The following is a 13647-nucleotide window of genomic DNA, read 5'->3' as shown; positions in this document are numbered from 1 at the left end:
GTGAACCTCTGATTCGCGGGAAGCAGGGGAGGGGGAGGAGCAGGGGGCGGAGCGTTGAGGGGAGGAGGGGGAAGTGAGCTGGGGGCAGGGTGGAGAGCTGCAGCGCGGGGCCCTCTTAGCGCGGGGTCCAATTTAGCCGAATCGGCTGAATCGGCCTAAAGCCAGCCTTGCACGTGCCATAGGTTGCCTACCCCTGCACTAGACAAATCATTGGTCCGATGCTGTGTGGTTCTCAAAGTCTCTAGCTAATGAATTTACTGACCTTTGCGATTTAAAAAAAAAAAAAAAAAGCCATGGAAAGCTGCAAGCTACCCTATGATTTGGGGAGGCAGGGGTGGACAGTTGTGAAGAAAGCAAACCTGATGCCAGTCCTTTAAATATTAATGTAAAAGAAACCCTGGCAAGAGCAGTTGGATAAAGAGTACTATGACTCTGTGATGATTGGTGCTTCATTAAATATGTAGAAATCTCACTTGAGTCCCTAATAAAATAATGGAACAAATATGGAAAGAGAGAGCTCATTTTCTTAATAGAGGGTGACAGTTATGAACAGTAGACAGCATGAGTTTACAAAGAACAAATCAAGCCACATGAATGTGATTGCTCTTTTGATGTTGTTTGGACGAAGGGAGTAGGTGTAATGGATCTGGATTTTATGAAAGCATTTTAATACAGTGCCTCACAGTTGTGTGTGAAAGCTTAATTCAAATGGTCTTAAATACAGGCACTGTCATACACACGTGAAAACTGGTTGAAGGAACTGTAAATAAATAGGAATGATAAACCACAATAGTAGGAGCTGGAGATTGTCTATTGGGATCTAACAGGGATTGGTTTTAGGTCTGGTCTTGCCAGCCCAAACCCAATGCTGATGTCCTCTCCCATGGACAAGGAAAGCACGGAGCGGTCAATGATGTCACTTATCAATTTACCGGCTTGGTGGTGACCCAGAGTTCTGTGTCTGGAAGTTGGATGGAACTTCTGCCGTATGCTTTGTGGCTTAGATCTGTCTTATTTTTCTCTTACATTTTTTTTAGCCCATCAAACAGTGAAGACCTTTTGGAAAGAGGCTTTTGTAGGCTGCAGTCCCCATTTTGTTGCTGTTTTGACCTGCAGCTTTTTCTTAGCTGATGCATTGGGTGCTTTAGTGGGTAGGTTGTCTATGTGTCTGACTGTTACTATTTTGTTATGATAGAGCCTAGAGACCAGGACCCCATTGTTCTAAACACTGTATAGACATAAATGACGTATCCATTCTGTGCTGCTGCCCATCGTCTTAGCAACTTCCAGACACAATAGATTGAGATTGGCAATAGAGAAGTCCCAGGCTTCATTGAGTTTCTAATTTTTCTCCTTTCTTAGGTTATAGACAGCTCTGCCTGGGGTAGAATCTTTTTTCTTTTCTTGAGGAGGGAGGAAGGGTAGAGAGAAGCAGCTGGCTGTGAATGTCTTTCTGTTGCTGTGGAAAAGCTTTATCAAATAGGAAGCTTAGAGCAGTGTTTCTCAACGACTGGTCTGGATCGGCACTGTTCCCTGAGATTTCCCTGACCGTGTAGGAAGGTAGCACCCCGGTGCCGGGTATCAAAAAGGTTGAGAAACCTAGAGGACTCTGGCCTCATCTAATCTGTCCTGGACCGCTGGATTCCCCTCCCCCAACCTCACCTCAGGAATGCCTTGTCCTGAGCTTTGTGATCTATGATGTCCTGGGGATCGCAGTTGCCAGCGGTTTGTATGTGGAAATGTAGTCTGTGGGATCTGAGCCATTAATGGCTCTGAATAATGGATGGGGTCACCTGTTCCCACCCTGCCCTGTAGGAATGCAGCAATGAGGAAGCTCATACATGCAGTGCCTGGTGATCCTCCTCATGACCGGTCCTGGAGGCAGGCCTGTCCTGTATGGGCCGAAAGGTAGGTGCAGGAATTTTACCGTGGAGTGTCCACCCAAGTGTCCATCCTAAGCTACTCTGTGTCCCCTCCACCCTTTTCCAACTTTCCTCTCTGTCCCCCATCTAAGCCAGTGTGACACGGCCACCTTCTCCACACCTCGGGCCACCACAAACAGACTGGATGCTCTCAAGTTCATGAACACCAGTGTTATTTATTGGGTCCACGGCACCAGCTTACCAGTACAGCCTTGTGCAGCACCATACCATTGGAAGTAAACCACCTCCTTACCCGCTCGCTGGGGAAGGGAGAAGGCAAGATCTCACCATCCTGAGATCCTGTATCCCCTGGCAGCCTTCCCAGCACTTCCTTCCTGTCCTGTAACTGTTCCCAGCTGACAAGCTGATTGCTTTCATTAGCTCATCAACCTCCCCCCCTAAATAAGCCATTGAGCACCCATCTCCCAGTTAACTCCGCTCCATGGGAGAAATAGCTAGTACCTCAGGTCCATCTACGCAGGAATAAAAGACCTGCAACATGGCTGCAGCTGGCATGGGTCACAGGGTTAAAAACCGCTGTGGAGACATTTGGGCTTAGGCTGGAACCCGAGTTCGGGGACCCTCCCCACTTGCAGTGGTCCAGAGCTCGGGCTCCAGCCTGAGCTCAAATGTCTGCACAGCAATTTTCATCCTTGCATCCCAAGCCCCGTGAGCCCAAGTCAGCTGACCCGGGCTAGCCGTGGGTTTTTTATCCCAATATAGACATAATCTTAGTGACCAGAGTGCTGGGTCAGCTGTAGGCTCCTAGCACTCTGTCACAGCTAGTCTTTCCATCGCTGCGTTTGGCTGGATTCTGCAGCAGTAGGGACTAGCCGCCCCTTCCCTCCCCCGGCTCCTAAGGAAAGAGTGTTGTCATAACAGATGCATCACCCTACCCATCTTGCGTGTTTTTTACATTTGGAATCCTTGTTGCTAGTAATGCCCATTTATAACATTAATGGATAAACATCACACACTTAAGTGGTGTTAAATGTGAAATATAGTGCTTGTAAAAGTACAACCATGGCTGGGAAGAAGGGAGTGTGTGCCTCACAGTGGGAGTAATCATCTAGTGCTTAGTTCTGATGCCAGCACTAAATGCAAAGCAGGAGGCATGCTGGAATTTAATGTCCAACTCTAAATCTTAAATGAAAGGTAAATCCAACTACTTAACGACAGTGGAATAGTAAACATTACTTAGTTTAATTGTTTCATGCAGTCACATTGCATTTTCACTATGTATATGATCATGTTTTGAGCAGAAGGACCTACGGCTTTGTCCTGAATTTTCTTCAGCAGGCAAGTAGCAGCCTCAAATTAAAGTATAAACTTTATGCACAGATTTGCAGGCAGCATACTGGCAGTTAGTGTGTTGACGCCTGAAAGGCAGTTAGTCCCGAGGGGAAGCAGTAGTTCTCCCCTGACCTCTCTTAGCAGGCTTAAATCCAGGCCAAAGGGCAGATTTGATTTTTTTTTTTTTTTAGAAAGGGATTTCTTTTTTTCCTAGCAGTCACTAGAACTCTGCTGTCTGAGGTGTGAGGTACAAAAGATTAACTGTCCTGTTAATACTTTTGCGCTATGTATTTTCTAATGCACCCAGTGTACCATAATTTCAAAGAATCAAATACAATAGTAAGAAAGAGAAGATGGGGGAGAGCGAGACTAGTATATACATTACAGATCTACTAGTTGAGCGTTCAGAAAATTCTACGTTTTAGGCTCCCAGACAGAACTTACGACATCCAAATCCCAGATAAATAGAATTCATCCAAACGTTAAAAGAGATTCTCGTCGGCTATGCCCACACCCCTGTTGTCTTTGCTTTCTATGAATATGCTAGTAAATAAGTTTACTGGTGGCGATGTTTGCTGAAATAGTGCAATTTAAGCTAAGGTTGCAAAATATATTCTGAAAGGGAATATTGAGTTTGTAAATGTGTGTGTCTGTGCACTTCACTCGAAGTTATGCTCAGCAACTCAGGGAACGGGAATATGCAGCTTGAATTTCAGATTTTTGAATATTTGCTGTGCCTAGTTTCTGAAGCAAGAATTATTCTGTGAAAATTCGTGAACAGAAATGGAGACAAAATTTAGCAAAGGAATTGTTACAAATTATTTATCCATCTCTGGGGAAGGGAAACCACAAAACTTTGCACAGGGCTACACAATAAACAGTAAGGGGCAAGGAAGCTTGAAATGATAAATGGCTTTTTTTCACAGCCTGAGTTTCAAGATTGGGAGCCAGATCCACAGATCCAGTGTTCATACAGACACGCTCTCGGCTCCTTGGGCCTGCTTCAAATTACGACAATGGGTAACTGCTCCTAAGGAGTAGCTCTGCTGCCTAGACTTGGCAGAGTACGTTGTGCATCAGCCCCATCCCATCCCATCCCCACCCCCATCCCCAATCCAACCTGGAATACCACCTTATAACAGGGGTCAGCAGTCCCTTAGCATAGGCCATTCTTTAGCTGCAGTCTTTAGGCAACTTTAAGTACCCGCTGGAGCAGTGCAAAGCTGTCTTGGGAGGATCTGATCCCCAGTAATTTTGTTGGTAATGTGAGAGTACATTAGGTTTATGTGGGGCAGAAATAACTTTGATTGTAATGGGTGTGTGTTTTAATGATGTACAATTGAAACACAGGCTGCCTTGCTTTTCAAGCACTCACTTGCTCATCCTCCACTGCTGAGATCCCCGTCACTCAAAAATACCAAAGAAGTAAAAGTGATATCCTCTTCTCCTTTCTCTTCCTCTGCCCCTCTCTTCAAACTATTTTACACATATGAGTTTGATTTAAAGGCACTTTAGTTCTTGGAAAACTGGGACTATTTATAGGGTGGGTTAGCTTTGAAAGAACCCACTGTTTTCCTTTTAAAAACAAATGCGCGTTCTGTACTGCATGTCAAGTACAATCATTGCTGAATGAACAGAGACATGGCCAAGTCCTCTGCTAAACTGGCACAGCTCCATTGACCTCAGTGGATTTGCAGCAGTTTCACCGCAGAGAATTTAGCCCACCATGGTTGAGAATGCTCAAGAATACTACAATAATTGTTCAGTCCTTTTCCTAAGGTAATAAGGAGTCAGAAATGTACCTAGATAGACAAGAACAAACTGAAATTTGCCTTTCCCTCCTTCTCTTTCATCATGGATGGAAGCTGTCATCTTTCTCTGTGATTTACAAAGTGCACTTTTTATAGGGTATGTCAACTCTTCAGAGGGACGAAGTTGTTAGCATCAGATGTGGCAGATCAGCGTAACGATGATGTGAGTGCAAAGTGTTGGCTATTGATGAGCTTGTTGTCATGCATTTTTGTTTGATATTTCACTGGTAGGAAATTCAGCTCAAGATTGATTTGGGACGGTGTCTCTTCTGATTAAACAATAATAATGTTCCATGTGATTTCAGACCCACATTTAGCCACTGGCTTCCCAAAAGCAGTGTAACAGCACAGACAGTTAGAGGTGCCCTGGGTGAGAGTTGGTGAAATCTAGAAATGAAATCTCTGAGGTGGGTATCTGCTCACGGCAAAGTTTTCTTCATGTTATGTCTACAGACCCTGATCATTGCATTGATCCAGTGGGCTAAACTGTGGGTTGGTGAAGGGAAAGTTCTCCAGGGCATTAGAAACTGAAATATATTTCCTGAAATCAGCAGAAAAATAAACAAATACTTCTTTGTATGTGGAATCTCTCTGCTCTGAGGATACCTATTCTCTTTGTATGGATGATTCCCTGAAGCTCCAAAAGTGGTGTGGAAGTCTTCATGACTCCTAGTACATAAGAATTTTCACACTGGATTGGAGTAGTGGTTCATTTAGTCCAGCCTTCATAACTGTCAGTAGAGTTTGACTTAAACTCTGAAGTAGAAAACAGCTAATAGAACAAACAGAGATCTGTTGTGCAACTGTCCTTTTATTTGGTACAAAGTTAAAGGATTGTAGGCAGGAGTTTGTAGAGAGCAGAAATCATGATCCTTCACCCGAGGATCAATGGGTGTGAATTGTTGGACTATAGCTTTTGCTCAGGAAGCCAACAACTGACAACTCTGAAATTCAGTTCAAATATGTTTGTACAGACAAATCTATGTGAGATACAATACATGATCTAAAACTGGTTGATATCAAAGGTGCCTAGTGGGGTGAAATGAACAGGTTAGAAATTGTTTACCTGAATCTTGGTGAAGCACACAGAGAGATGCAGCCAGTTAACCTACATGAAGCTGGTCAACAGTTGCTTGTACAATGCAGAAGATATATTTGACGCTTTTGAGTGTTTTAATTGCATAACACCTTGTCCATCCTGCTAATTAGATTTCTTTAAAACTATCATCAACATATAGAGAGAGTACTGACTTCTTCTAGCACTGCCCACACAATATTCTGGATCACAAGAACTGTCACTTCTTTACCCTGTGGTTAAAACGATCTCCCTCAAGTTGCTCTTCTGTTTGGAAGAAAGTATATTTGATTTTAATTTTTCTAGGTTTTTCCAGTATCCAAGGTTTTTTCCCCCTTCACAATGCTATTTTTAATAAAAATGTGCCAAATCAAATTTTGATTATAATTGATAAACTTCCAGGGAGGATGTCTACTTTAAAATATTTTTGGTTTATTTCTAACAAACACTCACTGAGTCATAATTAAGGTCCCAATCCGGAAAAAGTTACATACATTCTTACTGTCAGGCATGTGAATAGTTACACTGACCTCATGTGCATAAAGCCAAGCATACCTGTAAGCATTTGTAGGATTGGGACTTCAGGCTTTGTTTTATCTAGCTTTGGGGCAGGGTTTTGTTCTCAGTATGTACAGTGCCTATCACAATGAATCCTGGTCCATGGCTCGGACTCCTAGGTGCTACTGGAATACAAATGATAATAATTTAGTACTCCCTAATAACACAATCCTGAGAATTTAAACTTAAACCTCTACAGCCCTACCCAGAGCCAAGTGATAACTGTACAGTTTTGCTCTACAGTTTCCCAGGTGTTGAAAAGTGGTTCCTTTTCAACACTGTCGTGTCAAAATGCCAGACACAGCTTGTTTTTGACATTTTCAGCTATGGTTAAATAATAGTCATGTTTCTGTTATGCCTAATGTTGACTTGAAGGCAGTTGTGCATTTCTCAGCTCAAACGTGAAATAACCAGACATGGGTCTTGACAAATATTTTTCTTGCTTGCCCAAGGCAACTCCGAGGGGGGGAAAAAGCAGCTTCCAGTTAATCACTTGCTTCGAAATTCAGTTTGGTGAAATAGGCAATTAAAAAATACGACAATTTTCATCAAAATCTGCAAATTAAATGCCTCTAGTCAGAGTGGGCTGCAAAAAATGCACTAGATAATTGCCACTTGAAATCAGTGAAGTATCTAATGTTCTAGGGGAGTGAGGATTGTGGCTGTTCTGCCTTAGTAAGCCTTGATTGATTTAGTAAATAAGCATTTCCACTTCTCTCTTTAAAATAAATAAGCAATTTTATTGTTTCTGTATGGGAGGTAAACAAGCTCGTGAGCAGTAACCCAGTAATAGCATGAGGCCGAGTGCCATCTGTCATAGAGAATTTTGTCCCTTTATGCACAATACTTTCTCACAGTGATGGGTCCAGTGTAGGTTAATTGATTAGCAGAGATCTTCCTTTTCTTTGCTGACGAATCTGTATTTCTCACATCCATGTCCTGTTGTCTTGTCTCCTGAATTAACATACCCTTTGGTGTCAATAGTTTAGAACACCGATTGCTAAAAATCTAAATCCATTTTATATTAGGGGAAATGCTATTGCCCTGGGGATTAACAGATACTTCTGATGATAGTAAGAGGTGGCAGTGAGGAGAAGGTCATGGGGGAGTGAAATAATTTGTTGCACTGGTGTAGGATGCAGTTGATAATTACATTACTATTATACAAGTTTGAGAAACGCTATTACAATAAAGAACAAAGGCTAAATCACTCACATGTTTCCATTCAAATTTTGCCACAGTTCCCCACACCTGTTTCTCCCCCTCCCAGCTGTTAACACCTGTCCTTCTGTCAATGGTAATAATGAAATTTTAGGTGGGCTATATATTACTGTAACATGAAAGAATTATTAATTTTTGATATCAGAAATACTTCTATGGAAAAATATATATTTTTGTACCAATGCCTCAGAACAGCATGTGTTTTTTGGTTTCAGATTAGAGATTTTAGGCTCATATTGCATAGATAAACTCCAAACGCATGAGATGTCCTAGAGTGACCTGTTACAGCTGACTTTTGTAGCTCTCATTTTGTTGCTTGACATATACTCAGAAGGGTATTGCTGCAGGGTGCTCCTCTCCCCTTGTGATGCTTGTTATTTGTCCTCATCAGTGGCATACACTGTGCCACTGTGCATTGATTGCTACCAGAGCGGACACATCCAGTGATGTTCTCTTTTCTTACTTCTTAGATGAATGCAACATACACAAAGCTGCCTGCAGCAAGCACTCTGCACCTTAGTCATGTCTATGTCTACACTGCCACTTATGTCAGGTATAACTTGCGTTGAATGTGTGTGAATAAACCACTCCCCTCAGCAACATAAATTATACCGACATAAGCACCGGTGTGGACAGTGCTTTATGTCATCGGGAGAACTTGTTTCTCCCACCTACATAGCAACCACTGCTCGTTGGGGGGTGGATTAATTATGTCGACAAGAGAGCTCTCTCTCTCGTTGGCATAGAGCGGCTACACTAGAGAGCGTGCAATGGCACAGCTGCATCGGTACAGCTGCGCTGGTGTAAGATGTGTAGTGTAGACATAGCCCTAGTCATTAAGAAAAAAATTGCCCAACTTCCCTGCTCCTAAAGATAATGAATCCCATCCCCAGCTGTTGTAAATCAACATGGTCCATTTACATCAGCTTCTCCTTTACGGTTAGATTGTGCCACAAGGACTCAGCCCATACGAAGGGCAGAGCTGCCCAGGGAAGGAACTGTGGCTCAGGGAGTCACAACTCCCTCCCTTCTATCCCCTTGGCGTGGAGGTGGGGGCGTTAGTAATTTTCTGCTGGTTTATATCAGTGACAAATTATGATTCCCTTACCCATTACTGGCTCAGCTTTGCTGGCTGGAATGGTGGGGGAGAGGAGTCAAGGCTCTGTTCAGCCCCCCATCTCTACCAGTCCATTCCCTGTCCAAGAGCCTGGTAGGCAAGGTAGAGGCAGAAGAGGATTTCTTACTCCCCCATTTTGCAGATGCATAGTTCAACCCAGAGCCCAGCCCTTAGTTTAGTGTAGGATTTCATGGTGGGCATAGGTGCAGTAGGTCTTTGTATCCATACACTGCTTGATGATGAAGTGAGACCAGATAGGTCACCAGAGGTATCCATTCAAGAAATGAGGGGATGTGCCTGGTACAGCAAGCAAAGTGCTGTCCATTTTACCCCTGCCAGGACTTCTCGTCTGCAATTTATAGACTTCCTTCATGTATATTACAGTACTTTGCTGTTGTGACAGCCACTTCAGACCCACAATGACTCCTTGTTGTCATTCTAATGGGCTCTCCACAACATACTTTGTTGCTAATGAAATGTTACTAATATTTGAAAAATGTTAAATTAGGCCAAAGTTTCCAAACTTGGGAACTAAAGTCCAGAGCCTATATCAATATTGTGAGCACTGAAATAATTAGCCTGGTTTGCAGAGGTGCAGCATTTCCACAGCCCCAAAGTTTGAAAATTTTGGTTGTACGTAATTGCACATAGGACCAAAAATCTTATAAACCAAATAGATACCATAGGGCCAGTCCTACAAGCCCTCCGCATATAGCACTCCAATTGAAGCCAATCCAATGAAGCTGACTACATGGATGAAAATTCCTCAGAAGCGATCACAGCCCAAGAGCTATAGCAAAGTCAGTGATAAACCACTCCCACCCCATTGATTTCAATGGGAGAAGAGGTAGGCCAATGCTGCACACTTTTGAAAATCCCACTCCTCATATTTAGTCATTCACAATCCCTGCATGAAATCTGACTAAATTGTCATTGCCCAGGGAATCTCCATGGGCTTTGGTAGGGGACTGAACCCTGTCTGCTTACGGCACACAGGGCCGGCTCCAGGTTTTTTGCTGCCCCAAGCAAAAACAAAAAAAGGCCGAGTGCTGCCGCCGAAGCAAAAAAAAAAAAAAAAAGGGCCGAAGTGCCGCCCCTTGAAAAGTGCCACCCCAAGCCCATGCTTGGGATGCTGGTGCCTAGAGCCGGCCCTGACGGCATACATTAATAGTGTAGCCATTAGAGATTTTTATTAATGGAAAGCTGAACACAACCGTAACTGTGAATCAAGAAGATTATATCCTGTCCACTATCACTGGGCTTTGTGTTTTGTCAGATAGGCAGCATTCATTTTGGGGAGGAATAATTATGTTATAGGTCTTCGGCAGATTGGAAAATTCAGTATCCCTATTATAGATGGTGAGAAAGCTAAATGCAAACCATGACTATCCCTGCTCTGGAATCAGTTTGCCTAAGAAGACCAAATTGCTGAGTCATTTTGTTTTTCATGCTGTAATTGCCAGTTGATATCCACACTAAGTTAGAACTCCTGGTAACTTTCAGGAATTCAAGGACCATGCAAATTACAACCAGGATGTTCCGAGATCAGAACGTCCCCCTCCTAGCAGATGGCTGTGGCCCACAATGTCCAATAATCACATCATGAAATCTTATTACTTTTGCATGCTGTGCTTGGAAGAACATGCCAAGCTGTAGTCAGGTTTCATGGGATCTGAAAGTTTCTTAGTGAAGAAATAATTTTTCTTCTTCTACTTCTTTCTTCTCCCCCTCCCCCAATAAATGGACAGTTCACAGCCTAGAAAAAGTCATCAGTAGTTCAGGATACACTGACAGGAATAAGGGAACATACTGATTCTCGAATGAAAATTGCTTAGCTTTTCCTTACAAGGATCATGTTGTTACCCATTTATAATCTGCAACTGTAATTGTTCATCTGATTGTTCACAGTAGTGTTCAAAGAGGTAGCATGAGCAGTATCATTCTGCTCTATAGCAGTGGGTGAGCGTTTAAAAACCCTTTTAGATTGACTGATTTGGCATTGCTTTACATGTGTCTTTGCCCTGGGAAATTTTTAGGATTTAGCTACTATCAGTATGAGACTCTAATAAGACAGTTTGCCTCATGTGACTTCAGCTAAGCTTTGTTCCCGCTGCCTCTTGGCGATTTTCACAGATGATAGATGATGCTGTAAACGAAGTGTGCAGAAAAGAGCAACCTTCCTGCTGGAGACAAATTACCTTCTTGCTTCTGCAGGCTGCATGACTGTTATGTTTTTTTCCCCCATTGCAATCTGTATTGGGTGTAACATTACATAATAAGTGATTAAAGATCAATGATGACTAAGAAGGTAAGTGATCAAATATTGTACCTGATAGACATGTACACATCATTTATCTCACTTTTCTCAGGGAAGAAATTATACTGAATTCCTCAGCTATTAGTTCAAGGCAAATGGAATCTTAGATTCAATTAAGGGTTGGTGCTTCTGCCTTAAGTTCTCTTGGAAGTGTTATTCAAAAGTCAAGATCATGTAGTTGCACTTGTCCCTTTTAGCAGCTCTAATCAAACTCCAGCTTATCAAAACCTTTACTTGAGGGAAGAAATCAAGTCAATCAGGATATTGTGTAGATTATAAATTAGGACAATAACTATTTATTTTGGCTTGAAACATTTGCTACCGAAGTTACCCACTAAGTCAATATCTGAACCAGACCTAGAATGAAGTATTTCCTATCCTGTATATTGTGGAAATGCCTAAAAGCTTCATTCAAGTCAGAGTCCTGTTGTGCTATCCGCTGCGCTGTACAAATATATATTAAATTGTAGTTCCTATCCCAGGGAATTTGCAGTGTGAACAATAAACCAGAGCAGCTGGAGGAAACAAATAAGAGACTAGGGGAAGAGAGTTTGCGGTGAGGAAGGAAAATTCAATGTTTTAGCATAACTGACTGCACAATTCACAGCCAATCAGCATCAGTAATCACAGTATTCACAATTTGCCTGCCTGCGTAATCCCTGCCTCTCAGTCCTTTATTCATACCCCTGGAATATTCTGGATTATACTGGGCAGTTTAAACCTGCATAGGGTAAAATTAGTTAAATATTGATACATCACTTCATGAAGATTTGGCAAGGCTTTAGATGCATTTCTGCTATGGGATATTAGATGACACACACTCAAGATTGACTGATACAAGGTTTCCTGGCTCCCACCCCAATCCATAGTGTACACGTCTTTTTAAAATTAGCCTCCAAACTAGCAACCTTCCAGAATGACAGCTGCAACATAGATAAAATCCAAAAACTCAGGGTGTGAAGTGAGTTCTTCACGCTGAGGAGGAAGACATTTGTTCCACACTGCAGAGTATTGAAAAAGAAACATCATATCTGATGTTGTTCAGTTTCTTATGTCAAATGAATTAGGTGGTTTTGGCCAAGTTTGTAGCATTCCATTCTCTTCATCACAAAAGCCACCTCCGCAGCTGTCACCTGTCACCCTGCCTTAGATGAGAAGGAGTAGAGGAGGGCAAATAATCCTGAAGCCAAACTTTTAGGGTGCAACATATTTACAACCATTGTGCAGTGAGAATACCTAAGAGCTAGAACAGGTGTAATAGAGGTTGGAGGGAGAAGAGAGCCAGGCCAGGCTTCCCTTTCCCTCCCTCCCTCCTCTTAGTATCAGGCCCCTGTGGCCCATTCTTCTCCACACTCTCTGGGGGGACAACACATGGGACCAGAGGTCCACCAACCGCAGATGCGGTGAGAGAAAGAGCCAGGTTAGGCTTTCCCCAAGAGGCCCGCACATGGCCCCTGAGGCTCATTGTCCCCTCTGGCAGCACTACATGGGGCAGGAACTGCCCCAACTCCTGGGAGAGAAGAGAGAGAGAGGGGCCAGGCTAGCCTTCCCTCTTGTCCTAACCGCGTCCTCAGCATTCTTTTAATGTTGTTTTTTGTATGTAATACATATATAGAGGCCCTGATGCTGTGAAGACTAAGCATGTATGCAGAGATCTGCAGGTTTCTTTGAAGCATTGGAACCACAATAAAGAAAAACAGCCCAAGAGAAACACAATGGTCAGGCCAGTATCCCTTCTAAAGAGGTAACCCTGACTCCCTATTTCTGGACCAGACTGATATAGTGCTCATCTCTGTCTTTTTATATATATATATATATACACACCTATCTCATAGAACTGGGAGGGACCCTGAAAGGTCATCGAGTCCAGCCCCCTGCCTTCACTAGCAGGACCAAGTACTGATTTTGCCCCAGATCCCTAAGTGGCCCCCTCAAGGATTGAACTCACAACCCTGGGTTTAGCAGGCCAATGCTCAAACCAAAAAGAGGCTGATCCTTGTCCTCCATTCTGAAGTTCTTCAACCAAATTTTAATTCATTGCCTGGAACAGTGAATCAGTCAGGAGCAGGTATGTTTTGTAGAACACAGAGATATTAAGGCCAGATAACCAGCTCCTGTCCCAGAAACCTCAATGTGTGATCTTGGGCAATTCTTAACCTCTCCATGCCTCAGTTTCTCCAGCTACACAATGGGGATAATAACACTTACCCACCTCAGAAGACTGTTGGGAGGTTTAATTCATTAATATTGGGGGAGGGGCTTTAATATTCTTAATGCAAAATATTGTTATTCTCATGTCTAAATGGCTTTCTTTGAAAATGGAACTCTGCTCT

Source organism: Terrapene carolina, unplaced genomic scaffold (genome assembly GCF_002925995.2).
Source record: "Terrapene carolina triunguis isolate 2854851 unplaced genomic scaffold, T_m_triunguis-2.0 Scaffold62, whole genome shotgun sequence".
Classification (NCBI taxonomy): Eukaryota; Metazoa; Chordata; order Testudines; family Emydidae; genus Terrapene; species Terrapene triunguis.
Note: the sequence above shows the minus strand (reverse complement) of the source record.